Source organism: Macaca fascicularis, chromosome 10, assembly GCF_037993035.2.
Source record: "Macaca fascicularis isolate 582-1 chromosome 10, T2T-MFA8v1.1".
NCBI classification, from domain to species: domain Eukaryota; kingdom Metazoa; phylum Chordata; class Mammalia; order Primates; family Cercopithecidae; genus Macaca; species Macaca fascicularis.
In genome coordinates, this window is record NC_088384.1 from 77,612,075 (window position 1) to 77,636,596 (window position 24,522).

Below are 24,522 nucleotides of genomic sequence, written 5' to 3' on the forward strand. Positions count from 1 at the left end.
CCATGGAAACTGAACAACCTGCTCCTGAATGACCACTGGGTACATAATGAAATGAAGGCAGAAATAAAGACATTCTTTGAAGCCAAAACTCCTGAGACTAAACCAGGAAGAAGTTGAATCCCTGAATAGACCAATAACAGGCTCTGAAATTGAGGCAATAATTAATAGCCTACCAACCAAAAAAAGTCCAGGACCAGACGGATTCATGGGCAAATTCTACCGGAGATACAAGGAGGAGCTGGTACCATTCCTTCTGAAACTATTCCAATCAATAGAAAAAGAGGGAATCCTCCCTAACTCATTTTATGAGGCCAGCATCTCCCTGATACCAAAGCCTTGCAGAGGCACACACAAAAAGAGAATTTTAGGCCAATATCCCTGATGAACATTGATGCAAAAATCCTCAATAAAATACTGCAAACCGAATTCAACAGCACATCAAAAAGCTTATCCACTATGATCAACTGGGCTTCATCCCTGGGATGGAAGGCTGGTTCAACACATGCAAATCAGTAAATGTAATCTAGCATATAAACAAAATCAAAGACAAAAACCGCATGATTATCTCAATAGATGCAGAAAAGGCCTTTGACAAAATTCAACAGCCCTTCATGCTAAAAACTCTCAATAAATTAGGTATTGATGGGACATATCTCAAAATAATAAGAGCTATTTATGACAAACCCACAGCCCATATCATACTGAATGGGCAAAACCTGCAAGCATTCCCTTTGAAAACTGGCACAAGACAGGGATTCCCTTTGAAAACTGGCACAAGACAGGGATGCCCTCTTCCACCACTCCTATTCAACATAGTGTTGGAAGTTCTGGCCAGGGCAATCAGGCGTGAGAAAGAAATAAAGGGTATTCAATTAGGAAAAGAGAAAGTCAAATTGTCCCTGTTTGCAGATGACATGATTGTATATTTAGAAAACCCCATTGTCTCAGCCCAAATTCTCCTTACGCTGATAAGTAACTTCAGCAAAGTCTCGGGATACAAAATCAATGTGCCAAAATCATAAGCATTCTTCTACACCAATAACAGACCAACAGAGAGCTAAACCATGAGTGCACTGCCATTTGCAATTGCTTCAAAGAGAATGAAATACCTAGGAATCCAACTTACAAGGGATGTGAAGGACCTCTTCAAGGAGAACTACAAACCACTGCTCAACAAAATAAAAGAGGACACAAACAAATGGAAGAACATTCCATGCTCATGGATAGGAAGAATTAATATCGTGAACATGGCCATACTGCCCAAGGTAATTTATAGATTCAATGCCATCCCCATCAAGCTACCAATGACTTTCTTCACAGAATTGGGAAAAAACTACTTTAAAGTTCATATGCAACCAAAAAAGAGCCCGCATTGGCAAGATAGTCCTAAGCCAAAAGAACAAAGCTTGAGGCATCACGCTCCCTGACTTCAATCTATACCACAAGGCTACAGTAACCAAAACAGCATGGTACTGGTACCAAAACAGAGATATAGACCAATGGAACAGCACAGAGCCCTCAGAAATAATACCACACATCTACAACCATCTGGTCTTTGACAAACCTGACAAAAACAAAAAATGGGGAAAGGATTCCCTAGTTAATAAATGGTGCTGGGAAAACTGACTAGCCATAAGTAGAAAGCTGAAACTGGATCCCTTCCTCACACCTTATACAAATATTAATTCAAGATGGATTAAAGACTTAAATGTTAGATCTAAAACCATAAAAACCCTAGAAGAAAACCTAGGCAACACCATTCAGGACATAGGCATGGGCAAGGACTTCATGTCTAAAACACCAAAAGCAATGGCAACAAAAGCCAAAATTTGCAAATGGGATCTAATTAAACTAAAGAGCTTCTGCACAGCAAAAGAAACTACCATCAGAGTGAACAGGCAACCTACAGAATGGGAGAAAATTTTTGCAATCTACTCATCTGACAAAGGGCTAATATTCAGAATCTACAAGGAACTCAAACAAACTTTCAAGAAAAAACTACCCCATCAAAAAGTGGGCAAAGGATATGAACAGACACTTCTCAAAAGAAGACATTTATGCAGCCAACAGACACATGAAATAATGTTCATCATCACTGGTCATCAGAGAAATGCAAATCAAAACCACAATGAGATACCAACTCACACCAGTTAGAATGGTGATCATTAAAAAGTCAGGAAATAACAGGTGCTGGAGAGGATGTGGAGAAATAGGAACACTTTCACACTGTTGATGGGACTGTAAACTAGTTCAACCATTGTGGAAGACAGTGTAGCGATTCCTTAAGGATCTAGAACTAGAAATACCATTTGACCTAGGCATCCCATTACTGGGTATATACCCAAAGTGTTATAAATCATGCTGCTATAAAGACATATGCACACATATGTTTATTGCGGCACTATTCACAATAGCAAACACTTGGAACCAACCCAAATATCCATCAATGATAGACTGGATTAAGAAAATGTGGCACATATACACCATGGAATACTATGCAGCCATAAAAAAGGATAAATTAATTTCCTTTGTAGGGACATGGATGAAGCTGGAAACCATCATTCTCAGCAAACTATCACAAAAACCGAACACCACATGTTCTCACTTATAGGAGGGAATTGAACAAGGAGAACACTTGGACACAGGAAGGGGAACATCACACACTGGGGCCTGTCATGGGGTGAGGGGAGGGGGCAGGGATAGCATTAGGAGATATACCTAATGTAAATGACGAATTAATGGCTGCAGCACACCAACATGGCATATGTATACATATGTAACATACCTGCACGTTGTGCACATGTATCCTCGAACTTAAAGTATAATAATAAAAATAAAAAAGAAGGAGAGTGATGATGAAAAACTCACTTCCTAGTAGCACATTTATCTCTGTATAACTCTGTCACTACTCTTCTCCCATCTCATCTTTTGTCTTAGGAAATCTAAACTCAGCAGGATCAGCTTGGACAGATGCAGATTCACTGAAGTGAAGGTTAGCGAATTCACACACTTCCAAGACATTACGATGCAGCTTTAAACTGTTATCTTTTACCATTTTAGGTGTCAGATTAAATTTAAGTTAATTTCCGTATAACTTAAACACAGGAATTAAAATAGCTTTCTAAACCTAATGTTGTGTAGTACCTTGGAGTATCTAAAGTTCTCGCACACACATCATTGTATTTAATCCTCTGGAAATTGTGTAAGTAGGTGTTATAGAGGAAGTACATGCTGTTATTACATTGGTTTTAGGATGAGGAAGCCCAGAGACAGACCAGTTTAGTCAATTAAATTTAAAAGGCAAGCACAATGGGCTAGAACCTGGGTCATCTAGTTAACACAGGCTTTAAGTGCTTTTTCTATTGGAGCAGAAAAACCAATACATCTAAACATAATTGTTCACTTGACTTTTCAGTGTAAAGAAGAGTTACTCCAAAAATAAAAACCAACACATTATAAACTGCTCTCTAGATGGAAAAAAGAAAAAGAGTAGTAATGTGAGAATATTATAGTTCATAGTCCTAGAAAGCTCAATATTTCTATTGTCTCAAGGGAAATGTCTCAAAGAGGCCAGAAACTCAAACCAGATATTTTCCTGTAGAAAAAGGTGAGGATGTTTTCAAAAACTGAGTTTTATTATTAGCTGAAAAGAAAAATAAAATAGTGCTCAATCTGTATTTGGGGAAATCCCAAAACAGCCTATAGTTCTGTATGCTCTGAGAACTTTCTCTACAGGGGATTTCCTGCAATTGACAAACACATAAATAATTTCTGCAAAAATGCAGTCCCATATGTCACAGCGTTCTTGTTTTGAATGAAAGAAAATCCATTTGTGAGTGGGTTAGGTTTTCTACATACCAAAAGTTATTCAAATTTTTAGAGTTTCTATTATGTTGCTTTCTCCTCTGGATGCAGAACATACCTTATTTCAACAGTGAAGGAAAAGATGCTGAGCTCTGGCTATAAATATTTTATCGTATATAGAGACAAAGATCACAGAGGGGCAGATGAGTAGCAGGAAACAAATGTGATGTTGTTTTCAAATCCTCAGAGGAGGTTTATATTAAACTGTCTCTGCCAGCTTGTTTTCTGCTTGGCTTTTACACTGTCAAACCTGGTAATGGAACCCTTTTGTGTACTTGGAGTTCACCTACTGGATGAGGAATGCAGCATCTAACTGAAAGTGTTAAAATTATCCTTGTTATAAAGTATACACACAGAAAAACTGGCAGAGTGATGAAGACATATTTCTAAGAAGGATGATCCATAGTGGATTTTCTTTTGGAAAGGTTCTATCCTAGTAAAGACAATAGGTTAAAAAATATGTTATATGTTGAGTTTTCTCAATTCAGTTTCTTCTTTTTCTCCTCTTACTCTAATGTCTCAGAGTTGTTGGAATGTTTTAACTCAATGGGATTTAGCATCTTTCATGATTTCATAACCCACTGGAGTTTATTTGGCCAGAACTCAATATTAATGAGGGCAAGGTCTTGAGCCCATTCTCCTTGAGGGGAGGACAAAGTCCTATTTTCCTAACATAATGGCACAGACCACGCATCAAACCTACTACTTACAAAATTGCATCTCTGGATATAAGGAAAAGTGGATGAAAGGGTGAGTAATACACCAGCTTTTCTAAAATTGCAGATCTGATGGAACCCTTCCTGTCTCTAAATTACCTTGAAGTGTATTTGCATAAGGGGCTGCCATCCTTGAATGTCAGAAGGGGAAAAAAGAATGCAGAGACTGTTTATACTAGTAGAGCTGATAGTAAATCTTCCTACTGTTTTATATACAATAGAATTTTAGAGTTTAAAAATTTTTAAGTTTAAATTTTAGAGTTTTAAAACTCTAAAGTTCTATTGTATATAAAACAGAAGAAGGTTCATTAACTCTGAGATATGGATATATTATTTATATTGGTCAATTACCAATGTGCCTAATAGTATATTCATATCTCAGAGTCGGGTGCCATATGTTTTGAAGGTATATTATGAATGAGCATCTGATGGCCAACATCCCCAATATAGGAGTAAAATGTCCAGAGAATCTGTGTAAATAAAGTACAAAATGGTGGCCGGGCACGGTGGCTCAGGCCTGTAATCCCAGCACTTTGGGAGGCCGAGGCAGGTGTATCACCTGAGGTAAGGAATTCGAGACCAGCCTGGCCAACATGGTGAAACCCTGTCTCTACTAAAAATACAAAAATTAGCCAAGCATGGTGGCAGGCACCTGTAATCCCAGCTACTCGGGAGGCTGAGGCAGGAGAATCACTTGAACCTGGGAGGTGGAGGTTGCAGTGAGCCAAAATGGTGCCACTGCACTCCAGCCTGGGCAACAGAGTGAGACTTGTTCCTTGGTCTCAAAAACAAAACAAAACAAGAAAACAAAAACAAAGTGGCATAAACTTATGTGAAAGCTTAGTTATGCTTCTCTGATGGGTGTACCCCTTTTTATAACACACACACACATCTCAAACCATAGAGATGCTTATCTTACATGTAAGTCAAAATGTGGGTAAGCTAGGACATTTAGGATTGTTTGTTTGCTTGTTTCTGTTTCAAATTATTCACAGATATCAGGCCATTGATTTTTGGCTTGAAGAGCTAAATTCAGTGACTAAAATGCTGCTTGGAGTGATTTTGTACTTGGTAAAAAATGCACACTAATTTTTTTTACTATTCATTATTGGCCAGGTACTCTGTGTAGGCTATTTTATAGGAAATGGTATTCATCTCCATCTTTCAGATGAGTAAATAATCTCAGGGAATAATAAATTGCCTCAAATCGTGCAGCTAGTAAAAGGTGGAGCCAGTCTGTGGATACAAAGCCAACTCCTTACTCTTGAAGGTTGGAAATGCAAATACTAAATTTAATTGACATCTGTACCTTTTGTTAAAATGTGCATTATCAACATGTTCAGAATGGTATAGCTGTTGTCTGAACATAGTCTACTAACATTCAGCATTCAGATTTCTTTCTTTCTTTCTTTTTTTTTTTTTTTTGAGATAAGGTCTGGCTCTGTCACCGAGGCTGGAGTACAGTGGTGTGATCTCAGCTCACTGCAACCTCTATCTCTCAGGCTCAAGCCATCCCCCTACCCCAGCCCTCCCAAGTAGCTGGGACTACAGGCGTGCACCACCACACCCAGCTCATTTTTGTATTTTTTGTGGAGGCGGGGTTTTGCCATGTTACTCAGGCTGGTCTCAAATTCATGAGCTCAAGTGATCAGCTTGCCGCTGCCTTCCAAAGTGCTGGGATTACAGGGTGAGCCACCACACCCAGACCCCAGATTACTTTTTAAGTCAGTAATGGTAATATGGCTTTAGCAGAGGTATATGGGTAAGGGCTTCTTAATGGCATGTTTTAAGAGGAAGAAATATGAGAGGAGAGTTTTAGTGATGATTTGAGAATGTCTTAACGTAATTTTATGATATCTAATATTTCTTTGATTAATTTGGCTATTTGTAGTGTAAATAGAAAATTAAAAGTAGTACGAATTCTTAGAAAATAAACTCAAAATGGTTATATAGAAAATGTAATATAATGATACTAACAAAATACAGAAATTTACAAAATGCATTTAGTTTTATTTTTCTGGATCAAAGTATTACTTCTGTCAAATATGTTGAATTATCTTACCATTATGCAGTAGACCCACACGATTATATCAATTTTAAAATTGCATTCCTTGACAAGGTGACTTGTCTGCTGATACTCTAAACTATTTGAATGGGGTATCGAAAGATACAGAAAAGAAATTACGTCTACTTGTATTTTAGCCTATTTTGAATTAATTTAAAAGCAGCTGTCTGAACCATCCTTCTAGAATTTCTCGTTGCCTGTGTAAGGCATTGCTTTTTACTAAGCCCTACAGATCCTAGCGATAATAGTTTAAAACACAGAGCATGTTTTTGAGAAGATAATTTTAGCAACAAATTACTTTCTATGAAGTACAAGTAACTCAATGTTAAAGGTAATTATTTTAAAATACTAAGAAGTAAACTAAATTGGAAAATATTTCTAAGGGGGCCTTAAACATTTTTCAAATGCACTGGAAAATAGACATGTAAAGTGTGATCCCTCCATTGTACCTCTCACAGAGTACTTGCATTTTTACAGAAAATACAAGGAACTAAGTATGAACCTTCTGTACTTGCAGTTAACTGGTGTATATAATGAAATAAAAGCTGGTATTTCTTATTCTTATCCAAAGAGAAAAATGGAGCAATGTTGTAGGAATTTAGGTTGACCTATAATGGACAAGGCAAACTATTAACCTATAATTATTTTCAGGAAAATTTTCTTTGAACTTGTCTGAAAATTGGAGGAGCAATAATTAATATCATGCAGAAGAAAATACCTGGGCTCTGGAATTTCATTTTTTATAGATATGTCATAATTGTACATATTTTGGGGATATATGTGATGTTTTGATATATGTATACAATGTGAAAATAAACTCAAGGTAATTGAAATATCCATCACCTCAAACATTTATCTTTTCTTTGTATTGGGAACATTACAATTCTTCTCTTCTAGTTATTTTGAAATATACAGTAAATTACTGTTAACTGTAATTTTCCTACGGCACTCCCAAGTATTAGAACTTATCCCTTCTATCTAACTGTATTTTTATACTCTTTAATCAAATTCTTCTCATTTCTCTTGCTCCCTACTTTCCTTTCCAGTCTCTGAAAGTCATAATTCTACCATCTACCTCCATGAGGTCTACATTTTTTTAGCTCCCATGTGTGAGTGAGAACATTTTCTTTGCCTGGCTTGTTTCACTTAATGTAATAACCTGCAGTTCCATCCATATTGCTGCCAATGACAGAAATTAATTTCTTTTTATGGTTGAATAGTATTTAAATGTATACATATACCATATTTTCTTTATCCATTCTTTCAGTGATGGAAACTTAGGTTGATTCCATATCTTGGCTATTATGAATAGCACTGAAATAAACATGGATGTGGAGATATCTATTCAATACATTGATTTTCTTTCTTTTGATATATACTCAGCAGTGAGATTGTTGGATTGTATGGTAGTTCTATTTTTAGTTTTTTGAGAAACCTCCATGCCGTTTTCCATAATGGCTGTATTACTTTACATTCCCACCAACAACATACAAGTATTTCCCTCTCTCTGCATCCTTGCCAGCATTTGTTACTTTTTTTTCTTTTTGATAATAGCCATTCTAACTGGATTGAGATAATATCTCATTGTGGTTTTGATTTGCATTTCCCTGATGATTAGTGATGTTGAGCATTTTTTCAAACACCTGTTGGACATTTGTATGTCTTCTTTTGAGAAATGTCTATTTGGGTCTTTTGTTCATTTTTAATTGGATTATTATTATTTGGATGGTTTGCAAATATTTTCTCCCATACTGTAGATTGTCTCTTCACTTTGTCAATTGTTTCCTTTGCTGTTCAGAAGTTTTTTAGCTTGATGTAATCCCATTTGTCTACTTTTGTTTTTGTTGCCTGTTCTTTTGAGGTCTTACCCCAAAAATCTTTGCCTAGACCAATGTCTTGTAATGTTTCTTCAATGTTTTCTTCCAGTAGTTTCATAGTTTAGGTTTTACATTTAAGTCTTTAATCAATTTTAAGTTGATTTTTGCATATAGTGAGAGAGAAGGGTCTAGTTTCACTTTTCTGTATATGTATATCCAGTTTTCCTAGCATCGTTTATTAAAGAGACTGTCCTTTCCCCAATGTATGTTCTTGGAGCCTTTGTCAAAATTAGTTGCCTGTAAGTGTGTGGATTTATTTCCGTGACTTTTATTCTGTTCTATTCATTGGCTTGTCTGTTTTCATGCCAGTACCATGTTGGTTTGGTTACTGTAACTTTGTAGTATAATCTGAAATCAAGTACTTGAATGCCTCCAGTTTTATTCTTTATGCTCAGGATTGCTTTAGTTATTTGGAGTCTTTTGTGTTTCTGCATGAATTTTAGGATTCCTTTTTCTATTTCTGCAATTAATGTTATTAATATTTTGTTAGGATTGCTGGAATTTGTGTTTTTAATAGGACAACAGAGAATATAAGAAATAATATTTGCTTTCGGTTCCTGGGTCTTTCATGAAGAATGTAAAATCTGTATGTAGTCCCTTTCTACCCTAACTATAATATTTATTATTTACTCATTTAAATGGCAGGGGTATGCTGAACCATAAACAAGGTTGGGAATTTGTATAATCCTCATATAACTGTGATTCAGCCAATATGTATATAGTTGATTCTCATTATTTGTGATTTCATATTTACAGATTTACCTTCTCATAGCTTTTACATTTTTGTGCTTAATGTTGGTGATTCCATGGTTTGAAATGGCCCCATAGTGTGGGTTTGACATGCTGTCTCATGTTCCTAAGCACAATAGGCTGTCACGTGCCTTATGGAGAAAACACATGTGTTAGAAAATCTTTGTTGAGGCATGAGCTACAGTGCTGTTGATTGTGAGTTCCATCTTAATAAATCAACAATATGTATACACACTGACACACATAAAACAGAGTTATGTATTGATTATTTGACAAAAATATTGGAGCCAGAGACTTGCAGAAACCTAACCCTCTATTTCTCCTAGGAACAATGCTTCAGTATTTGCTAACTTAGTGTTTGTGGTGACTTCATAATCATAACTACTGCAAATATCAAGAATTGACTGTATTGAAAATGTATGATTACCAGTTTGTGGGCTAGGCCCCAGAGATTCAGGGAGCAAACAAGGTTCGCCATCTATTGGAGAGATGGATTTGTGATAGAATAATTATTCATAGTGGAGAAAATGCTGTGGTACAGATGCAGCCAAGGTACTAAGAGGAGTCTAATCCTCCCTAAGGTATCCAGGTAATAATACACAGATCTGTAGCTGCATGCCTGAGAAAATGACAGAAACAGTAAAAAAGAATGCACTGCATGTGGGAGAATGTAAAGTAAATGTGGCTATATGTTTTGTTTATTTTTAAGCACAGCATAATGTTAGTGGGGTTCTGAGTCATTTTGGTACTATATTGTTACAGAAATACATTGTGGTGAAATGCTTCCACCTCTTGCCAAAATGAACACTGAGAAAAAATGAAGAAGACTGACAAGCACCAACGAAAAGCTGCAGAATAGAAATAGCCACACTCCTCTGGAGTCTTTAATTCATCCACAGCCATCATATAAAGGTAGGGGAATAAATTACCTTATGGTTTTGTCCTTTTAAAATGTATTTTAAATTAAACAGTACTAAAAACACGGAAACATGCATGTATTGATTCAACAATATTCTCTGGGTGACTACTATAGGCCTGCAAACTATTGTAGGCACTGGAAACTAAAAGGGCAAGCTTATGACCTTGCAGAAACTGACATTCCAGTGATTTCAGTGGAAAGGGTAAGTAAATAAATGAAAAGGAAACTGACAACCATTGATAATGTTTATGAACACGACAAGCAGGTTAATGAGATAAGGGATGAGGGACTACTTTAGTTTGAGTGTCAGAGCAGAACACTTAGAGAATTTGAGCTGAGCACTGAGTGATAGAAAAAATCCAGCTGAGTAGGGTTTGAAGATCATACCTTCCATGTGTCACGAACCAGGATCCATGTGGATATATTCAAGGTTTGGAAACCAGGCCAATATCACTTTAAGAGAGGGGCTTTGGAGAAGCAGGATGTACGAGATGAAGCTTGAGAGCTGTTTAGATGTGGGAAAGTGTCTTCGTTTTATTTTAATAAAGATGGAAGTTATTGGAGAGTCATTAGCAGGTGAATGAAAGAATTTATATTTTTTAAAGGCCATTCTTCTTTATTATAGCCAACTAGTATGAATGGGGTTGCAGGAGCTGAAAACAGGGTGCTCTTACCCACATAAAAGATACTGCTGACTTGGCTTAGGGATGTGGCAATGGAGATGGATGAATTTGAAAGATATTTGGGCATAGATGACCACCCAAGCTCCTTATGAATCTCCAAATATAATTCTAATTTCCATATGCAGGGTATGCTGTCTATTGGTGTTTTAATACACAATAGTCAGATTATAATTTATTCCACTATTTCAAAGAACTGTTTATGATGTATATGTCTGTGGCCTGCTTCTGAAACTTAGAGGGTGTTGATGTCAAATTGTGAAAATAAAGAAAATTCTGCCCTGAAATCTCATATTCTAGGTGGGTTATCTTGTAACACTCAGAGACTTGAGCATTCCAGATGCGTTTGTAGCTCTTCTCCTGCTTCCTGGATGGCTCCTGACTTCTAAGAACATTGTTGCTCAAGACACTGAGAGGCAGCCTGTGGGAAGGGTGTCCTTCTAGATGAGAAACAAGAGTTTTTTGAGGACTAGTGGCTTAGGTCAGTCAAGCATAACTTCAAGATTAAAACTTTCATACTGGGTTATTCATAGATGCAATGTTGAAGGGAAAATTAAAATCCAACTTCAAATTGGTGCTTTAAAAAGATGAGAATATATGGATTTAAGCAATGGTTACCAGAGAAACGTATCCTCTGTGCAGTGAGGGTTTCACATCTTGGATTATGTAACCATTGTGCAATGTCCATAGGGGAGGGAAGGGAGGAAAAGAAATGTATGCTATGACCTTGTAGGTCCAAATTTGCAAGAAGCCAACAGCTACTGTTGGAGGGTGGACAACCCTAAAGTCTGTGCTCAGAAGAGTTATTCTTGATAGCTCAACTGAACAGTATTTTAAGATCTCAGCAAAGTGCAGCTTGCTTTCCAATATTCATAACTGTCTGAAATGGTTCTAAACTTGTATGGTGCAGGAATTCTTCCTTCCTCCACCCCAGATCCTTCTGTAAAGATTTTGGTCATTAGAAAACAACCCCAATGCAGCAATTATACAGTGCTGGATAATTAAAAAGTCTCGTGAGACCCTACAAGTTCACAGGAGAGCCAAGGCTCAAGCTTACTGAGGGGTATTTTGTACCACACAGCTCAGGTAGCTAAACGCAAGCTTTGTTAACAAGTAAACAGGTGCAAACCATCAATCAGTACAGTTTTGATAAACAGCATAGACAAACTGGTACAGGATGCTGGTGGGGTTTTAGACTTTTCACAGCACCTTATACATCACTAGCTAATACATTTCACCTCTGACTTGGCCAAAATCAATACCATGTTTCCAGGTGCCCATCAAGATCTGCAAAGAGCTACCCACGGTGCACAAGTTAACCCTTTTCTCATATACTTAGAGAATTGAGCCAGGATGAAAACAGAAGACCTAAATATGACATACCCCATTCTGTGATTAGTCTTGTCATCCACTGGACTAGATAAATATCTTTGATTAGCTGGAGAGATCATTAAGAGGCTAGGCCTTTCGAATGGAAGTCAAAGTTCCTTAAGAAATGATTGGATTCTGAAGCAACAAGACTAACATAAACTAGAAAGAGTAATGGTGCCTTAGGTTAATTTGTTCAGAAGCAGAGAGTGAAACAAAAAAAAATGGAGTGGTGTTTAATCGGAGGTGATGCCAGCATACATTTTTAGGGTAGTGCAGATGTGAGACAGAGGAAAAAAGGAAGACAAAAAAGATGCCTTATCATTTCTGTGATCAAGAGGGGTATAATCACATTAGATAACTTTGGGATACAGCACAGAACATAACTTGGATTTATCCCAACCAAAGGCATGGAAATTAGGGTATTTAGCTATCTTCTCCCATCTATCTCAACTAAGGGCTGCTCCCTTAGGTGGAGGTATGGAGTGTTAACTCCCTGGTATTTGTAACTTACCATACGTGTAGACCAAGAAAACTCTAGCAGCCAGAGGAAGCCCTCAGGCAGAGTCCCAGATGTTTGCTATTGAAAGTCACCATCAGGTCAACTTGCACAACAATAATAACTGCCAATGAGATGAGAACAGAGCACCTACAGTTTCTGCTAGAAGAAGTGACAACAAAGATGATGGTGATGATCATGATCATATGAATAGAGCTATCATTTATTGAGCAACTAGAAGCCAAGTCCTATATTAAATGCTTTACATGCATTTTATCATTTAATTCTTATCTGTTGGATATCCACTCTGTGTCAGGTGGAGATATTTATGCATGATTATATATCTATATAATATCACAGTCTTGCAGGATGTATATTATTCCAGTCTTTAATTTAGAGATGACCACACAAGGCTTATCAAGGTTAACCAAATTGTCTGAAGTAACATTTGAAGTTTGGGATTCAAACCTGGGTTTGTCTGCCTCCTAAAGAGTCCCTTGGCTTAGACAACATTATAATCCTTAATTAACTAATTAATCATTGATATTTTTCTGACACTCATCTATTAAAAAGTCAGCAGGCACTATTTAGATTCTGAGATACAAAACAAAAATTGTCCTTGTTCCCAAGGAGTTCTGTGTTTATGGAAGAGAAAGACAAAAAAAAAAAAAAAAAAAAAACAAAAAAAAAAAACTATAGTATTATAAGAGCTGTAATAGAAGTATGTTGTAGCTATTGAACATGATCAAGAAAGAGAGTATCACTTGTTGCTGTATAACAAATAGCCCTATAACTCAGTGACTTAAAATAATAAGCATGTGTTATTGATCATGAGCCTGTGGGTGAGCTGGGGACTTCTACTGACTTGGACTAAGCTTGGCTGATCTTAGCTAGGTTTGCTCTGTAGTCTGCTGACAGGTTGGCTGGGGCTGAATAGTCTCAGATGCTTTACTCCCATGTCTGGTGATTGACTGGATGTGGCTAGGGAAAGTCACTTCTCCAGCAGGCTAACCAAGAGTTATTCAATGGCAACTGAGCCATGTGGATCACTCATTCAAGAGAATAAGTATAAGTGTGCAAGGCTGCTCAAGGCCTGGCCTCAGAACAATCACTTCTACAACATATAGACCAAAGAAATTCACAGGCCAGCTCAGATTTAAGGGATGTGGAAATAGACTCTACCTCCTGGTTAGAGGTTCAAAGTCACATTGCAAAAGGACATTGATAAAGGAAGGGGAAGAACTAGACTGCAAACAATCTACCAGGAAGAAAATATCTGGATAAAAGATTACAGAGTAAGTAGGCATTCCCTAGCCAAATAAGATAGGAAGAGAATTTAAAGCAAGAAGGGGCTGGGCACCATGGCTCATGCCTATAATCCCAGCACTTTAAGAGGCTGAGGTAGAAGGATCACTTGAGCCCAGGAGTTTGAGACCAGCATGGGCAATATAGACCCTATCTCTACAAAAAAAATAAAGTAAATTAGCTGAGCATGGTGGCACTGCCTGTGATCCCAGCAGAGAGGTGGGAGGCTGAGGTGGGAGGATCACTTGGGCCTAGGAAGTAAGCTGTGATCGTACCACTGCACTCCAGCCTAGACAACAGAGCAAGACCCTGTCTCAAAAGAAAAGAGGAAAGGCAAGGCAAGGCAAGGCGAGGCGGGGCGGGAAGGGAAGGGAAGGGAAGGGAAGGGAAGGGAAGGGAAGGGAAGGGGAGGGGAGGGAAGGGAAGGGAAGGGAGGGGAGGGGAGGGGAGGGGAGGGGAGGGGAGGGGAGGGGAGGGGAGGGGAGGGGAGGGGAGGGGAGGGGAGGGGAGGGGAGGGGAGGGGAGGGGAGGGGGAGGGGAGGGGAGGGGAGGGGAGGGGAGGGGAGGGAAGGGAAGGGAAGGGAAGGGAAGGGAAGGGAAGGGAAGGGAAGGGAAGGGAAAGGAACAGAAAGGGAAGGAAAGGAAGCAGGATAGTTTGTATTTAAAGACACGGGAACATAGTGTTCCATAATGCTGTCAGGTTACTTGGGAATTAAGGCATCTAATGGTGAGGGAGAGAGAGGAGGATTAAAGACAAGAAATCTGTAAAATGTACCAGAATTCAGGAAAATAAAAGTTAACTTGCAGACAGAATAATATGTTTATGAAAAAGTGACAGGCAAATGGGAAGATGAACAAAGTTAGGTCAATGGATGAATGAATGGTTGATTGTACAGACTATTGTGGTAATAGGGTTACCAAAATTGTTAAGATTATATCTTAGAAAAAAATTTGTAGGTTGGGCTTGGTGGCTCATACCTGTAATCCCAGCACTTTGGGAGGCTGAGGCAGGTGGACGACTTGAGCTTAAGAGTTCAAGATCAGCCTGGACAACATGGCGAAACCCCATCTTAAAAAAAAAAAAAAAATTAGCTGGGCAGGGTGGCGTGCACCTGTAGTTCCAGCTACTGGGGAGACTGAGGTGGGAGGATCACTTGAACCTGGGAGGCAGAGGTTTCAGTGAGCCAAGATTGCACCAGTGCACTCCAGCCTGTGAGACAGAGCAACACACCCTGTCTCAAAAAAAAGGGGTTTGTAGAATGTGTATTTATTTCAACAAGAAAAGAGGAGGGAGGAAATACCTTTATAAGTGATTGAAGAAAATAATGTGGTTGAAAGCAGGCCTGAAGGAAATAACTTTTCAGCATTTGACTGTGTTCGAGGCTTCACGGAGCTATTGTGATGATGCAGATTGCATGATAGAAACTCTTTCTATGAGACAACTTTTATAAGCATGTTAAGCATAGTGAGTAGGTTTTTGTGAAAACTAATGAAGAGTTTGGCTTATGGTCACAAGCAAATTCCAAGGCTCTAGATTCTCATAAGGCCAAGTCTCTGTGAAGACTGTTGATGTCAGAGATATATTTATATAGAGATTTGTGCATGTGTGTGTTTCCATTGGGGTATGTGTGTGAGCTGGTAATTTTCAATTCATGGATTTCTCCACTCTGAGACTGAGTTGTGTAAATTGAATAGCAGCTCTATTCTACAGTTTTCCAAAGCCACTTTCATTGTACTCCTGGGTCTGCGTTGCAAGTGTGGAGCTCGCCCAAGTCACCAGGTGCAGCAGATTTTACTGTGAAGCATAACAGGCTAACATTAGCATCTCAAGCTCCTCAGAGGCAGAATAGAAATTTCGTAGTTCATTTTCACAGCTAAGTAATACTACATTGTGTTAATATATCACAGTCTATTTTTCTGTTCTTTTATAGATTGATATTTCTGTTGTTTCCATTATCTGCTATTATGAAAAATGGTACTATGATCATTTTTGTATCTCTCCTGGTGCCTGTGCAAGAGTGTTTCAGGGAAGTATATGTAGAAGTGGATTCCTAGGATGTAAGATGTGTAGGTAACCAACCATCTCGGTTTGCCTGGAACTGAGGAGTTTTCCAGGATGTAAGACTTTTGGTGCTAAAACTAGGACAGTCTCGATCAAAATGGTATAAGTGGTCACCTTAAATACACATATGATCAATTTTACAACATAATACATATTAAACTCTTTCCCACAGAATTGGTAGCAGTTTACACTCCCAACAAGTGGTATATGACTATTCCCTTTGAACACCATTCTCTTCATGCCTAGTGTTCTTGATATCTTAATTTTTGCCAATCAATTGAGGGTGAAATGGAATCTTGCTGTGATTTGATTTTCCCTGGTAACTAATGAGGTTCGGCATCTTTTCGTGTTTAGTTTTCCCTGTGTGTGTTCTCTTCTGTGAAATGCCTTCCATATCTTTCATCTTTTCTTGTTTTGTTTTGTTTTTTTTTAAATTAGACACATCTAATTTATCTCTTCAGATTTTCTTGATTTTTCCAGCACTTAGATTAGGGTCTCTCAACGGCAGCAGTGATGGCATTTTGGACTGCGTAATTCTCATGGGATACTGTCCTGTGCCTTGCAGCACATTTAGCAGCACCCTTGGCCTTTACCCACTAGGTGCCAATAGCACCCCCAAGTAGTGAAAATAAAAAATGCCTCTAGACATAAAACTACCTCTTGCCAAATGTTTCCCTAGGGGCAAGATTGTACCTGGTTGAGAGCATCTTGCTCCTGTGGGAAAGAGAAGGTAGCCAAGCAGGTAAATTCCGTTTCCATTTCTCTCTCTGATGAACTCTTTCTCAAGTACAGCATGTCTCTGTCCAGCATGTTTAGAAGTGTCGCATGTCACATAGCAGATGCATTGCTGAACCACTGGCTCTATTTCTTCATGGTAATGCGGTGGTCACAGCAGTAACGTCTCACTTTGTCTTGCTGCTCACCCTTCCCTGCTTCATTTCCTATCTCTTCTCTTTCCCACCTTTGGATTGCATATTCCAATTAAAACCTCAGCACTTAATGCATGTCTCAGGTTCAGTGTCCTAGGGAAACTGAATTAAAGCAAGTAGTTACAGACAAGATGCCCTACTGGTAGGACTTTGGAATTTGATTACTGACGTGTCTGAAAGCAATAGGGATCATATATTTAGTTTTAAATTGAGATGAAAATAAACCCTAGCAGGCAGCAGCATTAAAATTACTTAAACTCTCATCTGTAGTAAATTGGGATATGGCTTAAGTGGGAGGTCAGGTGTTAGGAGACCTAGTAGCTGCAACACACAGTGGCTATTAAAGCACTGATAATTATGCAGATTGTGAAGTAGATGGCTACTTTTGACCTGAAGAAAGAAAATGTTAAGCTGAGGATGGTTCATTGCCTACTTAAGGCATGCTCTGAAAGCCAGAGGGCATCTATGGCTACTTTAAAGGAGACTAATCTCTGGTCACTGCAGGGCAGACTGTGATGTAACCCAGGCCCAGGATCTGACTATAAGGCTGGTAGGGCTGCCAAGGAGACAGGATACACAGCTTTGTAAAATCTCCTATTTCAAACTCAGGGCCATGATCGGAATAAGGAGACGTGGGATGAGTTCATTTGGATGGATGAGATTGAGGACCTTAAACCCCTAAGTTCCCTTAAACCACCCTGGAAGACAGGAGTCATCCTTCTTTTTCTGACAGAGAAGAACAGCTTTCCTTGCCCAACAGTTGTGTAGGAATCTCACCTGAAGCAGGTGCCTTATGAAATCGTTCTTGCATGCCTTAAGATCTTTCTCTGCCACTGCTCATTGTTTCCATGCTGATAACTAGAGTGTAGACTCAGCGGAGAAGTACCAGCCACCTCCAGGGGGAAATAGCCTACCCACTGAACAATTGAAGTACCTTGAAACCCACCCGGGACTGGACCTTGAGTGTATTAGAGTGGAGAGGAGTATATATGTTGTGCTGAACTCCTATTGACTTCAGTGGGGATGGCACCAGGTTCAAGAGGCAGAAGAAGAGACCCAGAGCCAGTAAACACGACATGGGGTCTCATGAAGGGCTTACATACAGGGGAAAGAGTCCAGTGGTGGTGAGCTGGACAAGAGAATCACAACCACTTGCAAAAAGCATGCAGTTTATATAGCATGTTCACTTAGCCCCCTCCCCTAATAACCTCTACCTGGAAACCTTTTAACCCCACACACAGGGCCTCAAACCCCTGTACAGCCCACATTCCACAGGACAGGATGGGACCCAGATGTTCCTCATAGGAAAGGAATAGCTCTCTGGGTTATTAATCCACTCCTGGATTCCCTAGCTCAGAATTCCCAGCTGCATTCAGGTGCACCATACAGGGTCGTTCTTAGGATATGCTTAAGTGATTGTTATCAGGTGCGTTTACCATAGAGTATAATGCTAGATCAGAGGGTGTTCATTGATATAGAGGCACTCACTCATAAGTCAAGTTTCAGTTGTTTGTCAAGGACACTTGGAGCTGATCCCAATAGTTTTCTGGGATGGTTCTTCAAATTCTGTATGTTCTGATGGCCAATAGCAAATGAGGAAACGCCACAAGTTCTTTAACAGTCTCAATAAAGTGTCCGATAGCTCAGAGAGGACGGACGTTAGAATGCATGTTAAAAAGGTTTTAGGTACAATCTTCAAATCTATCACTTGACTATTTCTAACGAAGAAGACCCAGAGGACACTCCCTTCACAAAGACAGTAAGGGATCCTGAAGAGGAGTGCTGACGCATTTGAGAAGCTGGTCTGAAAAGGCTGCCATCTATGGGCTGGGGTTGACATTTGAAGAAGCTGTCCAGGAGTTGATCTTCCTAATATTGCTCGGATGATGGGGCCCAGAACAACAGAGGCTAAGTAGCGGTGCTTACTATTAAGAATTAAGGTGGCCTTAACTACTTATAATGCGTAGCAAAATTGAAGTAGCAGTCAGGGTGCCTTGAGCCACAGGAATCTAACAGTGGCTAAGAGATCCTGGAAATCTTTGGGACAAAATAATTGGGCAGCTAATAGATCTGCAGTTTGGATAATGGGAAAACAACTGAAGGGTTATAAACTATGGAATTTCATGGACCCTTTCCAGGTTTCCACATCTAAGTCGGTTCAGAGATGGCAAAGGAACCGTGGCAGTCAGCTCGTGTTCATGTTTCATGTTTATTCCATTTTAAATTTTTTGTACATTTTACACATCGTTATTGCATATCTACCTGCGAATTCTAATACATGATGTATAGTCGGTTGATTGTTATTTGGTCACCTGGGGCTCTGGGTGACCAATACTCTCCATGTTTCCCCATGGAGACTATTTCTTTGTGTTCTCTAGGAGTCAGGAATATTGGCTGTCTTCCGGGATTCCACGCTAGGGAGGGGCTGACTCTCAGGCTTGGCTGCTCTGCTTTCCATTGCCCAGGGCCTAGGCTTTGTCTTTACAGCAGTGTTGTTATCGTCATATTCCTTTAGAGCTACCCAGTCATTTTCTTTAGTTTAATTCCTAAATCGTTTCTCTGGTATTATTTCTCTAACATTTATTTTTGTGAGCAAAGGTGGAAGGAAGCTCAAATATTTCATTTACGAACTACTGAGCCTAGCATAATGTATTACTTCTTTAAAATTTTTTTTTGAGACAGGGTCTCTCTCTGTTGTGCAGGCTGGAGTGCAGTGAAACAATCATAGCTTACAGCAGCCTCAAGCTCCTGGGCTCAAGCAGTCCTCCTATCTCAACTTCCCAAGTGTCTGTGACTACAGGTGCAGGTCACCACACCTGACTAATTTTTTTTATATTTTTAGTAAAGATGAGGTCTTGCTGTGTTGCACTGGCTGCTCTGGAACTCCTGGACTTAAGTGATCGTCCTGCCTCAGCCTCCCAAAGTGTTGGGATTACAGATATGACCTACCATGCCAGGCCATCAAAATTGATCTTTTTATAAATGTATCCAGGATATATTTGCATTTTAGCATAGGGATCCTTTAAATTACCTAGACTGCATACTACCAAAAATGAAGTAACTTTGTCTCTCTACTTGCCTGAAAATGACTTAGAGCAATTAGCAATTGCCCAGTGCACCAATTATAACGGCATTGAGTTTGGTCCAGGAAGTCTTTAATTGAATGAATCAGAGGGGTATTCTTATCCCTTGTTCAGTATCTTTTTCACATGGTTAACAGGTATTGATCAGAAGACTGGGCCTGTAGGCCTAGATCCTGAGTGACGTTTCTCTAGTCAGAGGCAAACTCAGCTGGTCCCCTCTCCACACATTCCTTATTTATGGAACACACACATTCAACATGTACTGAGCTGTCCCTCTTATTTAGTCATTTTTTAGAAACATGATAGTAAGTGGTACATTTCAGGAAGATTTTCACACATTTCAAAGTTTGACATGCACAAAGACAAATTTTTAACTGTTCAGAACACTTTCATCTTCGGAACTGCCAAGTCTCTATATTTTATATATAGAGAGAAATGTGAATGACTTTGATTAACTGGTCAAAGGGTAGAGCAGGGTTCTCATGCCTATGGAGACCGCACAGTGTAAGGGAAAACTGGCAGGGGGTGAGAAGTTTGCAAAGAGGGAAACGTAGGCCTGTGTAAATGCAATGGCTCCTACCTATCTCCAATCTGTAATTGCTCTATGGGAATGTGGGCCAGATATTCTGTTTTTTTAAAGGAAACTGGAAGCTTGAAAGCTAGAGTTTTCTAATATAAAACCTCCTAATTTTTAAACATTGGTTTATTAAAAAACAAAAATAGGCAAACAACAAATGACCTGATTTTCTGGGGGAAAAAAACATGTTTGGGGCACCCTATGTGCTGAATCTAGCCTGCAGACAAGTTCAAATATGCAGCATGTAGCTTGAGATGGATGAGTTTCAAAATGTAAATCCTATCTACACTGGCAATTGGATTATTTTGTGTCAAGGAAAATGACTTTTTTGTCTTAAGGTATTTTTGCTTTTGATTGCTGGTTTTATTGCTTGGGATTTTCTTCTCCCTGGTATAACTGAACAGCCTAGTGGATACTTTATCATCTAAAACTACATATAGGCCTATACTATGATCCAGCAATAGCCCCCCTAAGTGTATGCCCAAGGAAAACTAGTACATAATGGATCTATTCAAAGTAATACAAAACTGGAAACAAGCTAGAAGTTCAACAACAGAAGAATGAGAAATAAATCTTGGTTTATTCATTCAGTGGAATGCGGTACAGTAATAATAACACACTTTTGTTTTGAGACAGAGTCTCACTCTGTCACCCAGGCTGGAGTGCAGTGGCACAGTCACAGCTCACTGCAGCCTCAACCTTCCAGGCTCAAGCAATCCCCTCATCTCAGGCTCCTTAGTATCTGGGACCACAGGTGCTTTCCACCACGCCCAGCTAATTCTTTTATTTTTGTAGAGACAAGTTCTCACTATGTTGTCCAGGCTGGTCTCAAACTCCTGAGCTCAAGCAGTCCTCCCACCTCAGCCTCCCAAAGTGCTAGGATTACAGCTGTGAGCCACTGTGCCTGGCAGAACATGCTGTTGATACACACAACAACATGGATGAATCACAGACATTACGTTGAGCAAAAGAGGCTGGACCCCCCAAAAATGTATTATGTGTGATTCCACTTATACGGAGCTCAAAAACGGGCAAAATTAATCTTTGGTGTTAGAACTCAAAAAACTAGTTTGATATGTTGAGTTAGCTGTCTCCTTTTGCTGCTCAGGGGTAACTGCTTAGTAATTTGAAGGAGGTTCTCAAGTATCCCTGTTTGCCATAGGCATGAGGGGACTGGGTGCTTGAAGGTCCACCCTTCCAATCCTTCACCAACTGAGACGTCTCCATCACAATGCACGCATATAGAGGGGAAGGCACTCTGATTCCCCATGTGACATGATATTTCACTTTTTTCCCAAGTCCTCCAGGTTCCCTATTTGTGAAATATAAGTTTTTTTTATCTATCATAGAGATGTACAGTTTTTTTTTATTCCTACCAAGCTTGAAGGAGTGGCTCTTTGTGGAGTGTTACTTATGTATATGTTGATTTCACATCTTCCCCAGAGCATCCTAGTCTCTGCACATTAAAAAGAAGAAGAAGAAGAAGAAGAAGAAGAAGAAGAAGAAGAAGAAGAAGAAGAAGAAGAAGAAGAAGAAGAAGAAGAAGCAGCAGCAGCAAAATAACCCTTCTCTTTTCACTCACAAGCTTAATATTTTTTTTTCAAGTTTCAAAAGGAATAGACTAAGGGGAAGAAAATACACACCCAAGGCTATTTCTCTACTACTAGGAATTGGTGTTTCCATACAGATGGTTTCTCATACCCCGGGGACTAGTAAGTGCAGCCTTGAAAGGAAGCAATTGGAAAGTACCTAAAAGAAGCTCCCAGCCTATTTTATTTGGCACCTGCTCTCTAGGGCAGAAAGTGAGACGAGGAGAGTCTGCAGTAAAAACCAAAGAAGTAACTGAAGAAGGGGAAACATACACTGAGCCCTTAAGCTAGAAAGACCTCTGATATTACAACCAGGACTGTGTATTTCAAACACACGTGTAAATAGTGGTGGCTTATCGCAGCTGATAGGGCACGAAAGACAGCAGCCAGAGATCTGGTTGTAGTACGGGGGATGCAGAGGAGGGTGTTGTGACCATTCTTTAAGGATTTGTTCCTTATTCAAAGTGTCCTATATCCCTGCATTATTCAAACATCACTACTCAAAATGGAAAACATGGAAATAACTCAGAATCTATAAAGTGCTTCACTTGCTTATTTATAATGCAGGAAAGATAGGGAAAATTCAAAAAATGGTTTTGTTAACTTCCAGTTGTTATGTCTCTGTGTTTTAAAATTAAGTTATATCTCATTACAATAAGCTTCATGGGAAATTTGGCATTTTATTCCATGGAATTCTCACTGGTCAAAATCAAAGGTACTTGACCTAGGTGGGAATCAGGTGTCTTCAGTCATGCTTAGCTACATCACTTCTAGATGGCAATGCAGTCTTGAGTTTACTTCTTAACCTCTCTGAGCTCCGAGTGAAGCAAGGTGAAATCCATGCTTTGTCTGTTCCTTAAGTTTGGTATGTAACAACAAAACCAAAGGCATCCTAACAAAGTGTCAAGTGTGAGGTGAATGGGAGTTGTAATCATTCTTACCCCCGTGGCTTAGAAAGCAAACCAAATGGCATGTCTGCAAACATTCCTTAGATGAAGTGCTTTTTGATTCTTGTAATTCATGTTTGGTTTTTATTGGAAAATGGATGTAAGTATCATTGGTTATGGGAAAGAAGTTAAAGACCATGCATTCGGAGGGAGAAAAGGAGCTATACAGTTGCAATAGAAAGCAGTGGGATTTATTCTATCCTCTCTTTCTGGCCGGCCAAAGAGTATAATTCCATGGAGTTGTTTTTCCTTATATCTAAAATAGAAATACCAGTATCTACCACCCTGAACTACTTAAGAGGAATGTTGTAAACATCAAAGGAAATCATGTGTGAAAAGGCTTTAAAAGTTCAAATAAAGTAAAAGAGTATATAGCTGAGGGGTTATACCACTTTTCCCTCTTGTTCTCAGAAAGGTTTCTAAGCATTATATTGAAGATTCTGGTAAGCTTAATCAAGCCCTCTCCCACTTGTAATGCTATCTGATTTTTTTTCTTCCTTTTATAAATCTAAATAAGTAAAGATAGTATCTAGCAAAAGGCATTGTATGTGTCAAATTTATCATATGGTTAAACAGTTCTAACATCATGGGCTCATGTCAATTAGCTCATGTCAACATTTTATTGTATTAAAACATTGGTCAATGTTTTACTATATTAACGTTGGCCATAACTTGGGAAAATGTGTATTGTCCAAACCAAGACTGGTTTGAGAGTAAAAAGGAGAGCTGTTAATAATTATGTCAGCCTAACAATAGTCAACTGAGACTGTTCTTGGAAAACAATTATTGTCTAAAAGCTTCCTTTTAAAAATAAGTCATAATTATGCCTAATATGTTCTACAGACTAATAAAGGCATGGGGAAGATTTTTTAATGAGCAAACTAAATGTATTCCATGGTTCTAGCCTTCGAGAAGCCACAAGTCTATATGGTAAGAGAAAGCTTATGAAATATAAGGATGCAAAATTAGTAAATGAAAGGCATCATGCTAGCTAACATGTGTTGGATTAAGTGGAGTAGAATCTTGGAGATTTAGACACGACAATGAAGATTCAGACAACCTTGAGTTGTTGGGGAGCTTCTCTGAGAGGGCCAAAGTCTTTAACTGGGTCTGGAAGACTGGTGGGATCTCAGTAGATACAGGGAATAGCATAGTTGGAGGTATTTGGGGCAGGTAAAACATTGTGGAGAAACACACAAATGGATGAGTTTCCATGGCTGTGTGTAGAGGGGAGAGACAAAAGGGCTGTGATTAAATTTTATAAGGATAAAATCTATTGTTTCAACAAATAG

The 24,522-nt window shown here is 39.0% G+C and overlaps 1 protein-coding gene across 4 annotated transcripts in view; it reads left to right on the forward strand.

Annotated features, from left to right (window-relative positions):
- PAK5 (p21 (RAC1) activated kinase 5) overlaps positions 1–24,522 on the forward strand; it is a 302,646-nt gene that overhangs the window by 122,918 nt on the left and 155,206 nt on the right. For all 4 annotated transcript variants that reach the window (XM_005568358.5, XM_045362506.3, XM_074004777.1 and 1 more), the window contains exon 2: positions 10,035–10,184. The gene's annotated coding sequence lies outside the window, so the exon portion shown is untranslated. The remainder of the gene's footprint in view (positions 1–10,034; positions 10,185–24,522) is intronic.